Here is a 1,796-nt window from a genome sequence, read left to right as displayed (position 1 = left end):
CACGGCGGGAAACGAGAGCGTTATATAAAAAGGTGAATGTAATGTTGTTATGTGTGTTTCCAACACGGCCGGAAACACCTTTATATAACGCTCTCGTTTCCCGCCGTGTTGCACCAGAAATGAAACACACATAACAACATTACATTCAAAAATATACAAAAACACTTTCTGGAAGCCTAAGTGAATTTTATGACGTCACTCAGCTCCCTTTATATATTACTCATTCAGTTAAACCACCATTACCAGTTTACCCCTGAAGAAGAAATGTCCACCTTTCGAAAGTGCTCGGATTATAGGGTTTTTATCGTTTTACATTAGTCAGTAGTAGCCTTAGAATAGAGAAACTCTAGCACATTAGTCAGCAGTAGCCCTAGAGTAAATAAACTCTAGCACATTAGTCAGCAGTAGCCCTAGAGTAAATAAACTCTAGCACATTAGTCAGCAGTAACCATAGAGTAAATAAACTCTAGCACATTAGTCAGCAGTAGCTCTAGAGTAAATAAACTCTAGCACTAATGTTAGCAGTAGCCTTAGAGTAAAGAAGTTATAGCACATTAGTCAGCAGTAGCCCTAGAGTAAATTAACTCTAGCACTAATGTCAGCAGTAACCATAGAGTAAATAAACTCTAGCACTAATGTCAGCAGTAGCCTTAGAGTAAAGAAGTTATAGCACATTAGTCAGCAGTAGCCCTAGAGTAAATTAACTCTAGCACATTAGTCAGCAGTAGTCCTAGAGTAAATAAACTCTAGCACTAATGTCAGCAGTAACCTAGAGTAAATAAACTCTAGCACATTAGTCAGCAGTAGCCCTAGAGTAAATAAACTCTAGCACATTAGTCAGCAGTAGTCCTAGAGTAAATAAACTCTAACACATTAGTCAGCAGTAACAGTTTCATAGCTTAAAGGAGCTTGATCGATTTGATTTCATTAATTGTACCAGTTTCTACAAAGTTTATTAATCATTTTGTTGTAGGATGCTGATAAACTACTGGCATACTTGGATAAAAACCTCCGTATTCTCCACCACCACCTGAACCCTAACATGTTTACCCACATCCTCAACAAAGTTTGGGTTTCAATTCTTAGAGAGGTGATTGACGGCTTTCGATATGGGGTAGGGATTTAAGAGTTTTGGTTTTAGATGTTTGACGGAGTTGGTATTTTACTAACTTCTAGAATATTATGGTTAGAATGTGAGTCTCAAAACAATGATAAGAACTACTTCTACGGATATCGTTACGTTTAGTAGCACGTGAATTACTTGACGGATATCGGTAAGTTTTGTGTACTATAAGACAGTCGGTAAACACGTGCGCAAATGTCTTTAAACATATTTTATTGTATTTTATTGTTCAAAGCTTTTTAATATCTAAGTAAACAGTGTATTTTATTATTGTAAATGTTTTTTTATTTCAAGTAAACCAGCACCCTCTTACTGTTGTAAATGTTGTTTTTTTATTTCTAAACGGTGTGTTTATGTGTATATTTATCTGGCATTTGTTCATTTGTTCCAGATGAAGCCCGAATATGCTCAGATGATTTACCAGGTAAAGAAACAGAATACAGAAGTAGTCGCTTCTGTTCCGTTTTAAACAACAGATGAAATTTTCTGTGTTTACAGAAGAAAGAAAGTGTCATGATGTTTCAGTAGTAGCTACTGTTCCGTTTTAAACAACAGATGAAATTTTCTGTGTTTACAGAAGAAAGAAAGTGTCATGATGTTTCAGTAGTAGCTACTGTTCCGTTTTAAACAACAGATGAAATTTTCTGTGTTTACAGAAGAAAGAAAGTGTCAT

Source organism: Limulus polyphemus, unplaced genomic scaffold (genome assembly GCF_000517525.1).
Source record: "Limulus polyphemus unplaced genomic scaffold, Limulus_polyphemus-2.1.2 Scaffold5422, whole genome shotgun sequence".
In the NCBI taxonomy this organism is placed as follows: domain Eukaryota; kingdom Metazoa; phylum Arthropoda; class Merostomata; order Xiphosura; family Limulidae; genus Limulus; species Limulus polyphemus.
The sequence above is the reverse complement of the archived record's forward strand: the minus strand, read 5'-3'. Positions refer to the sequence as shown.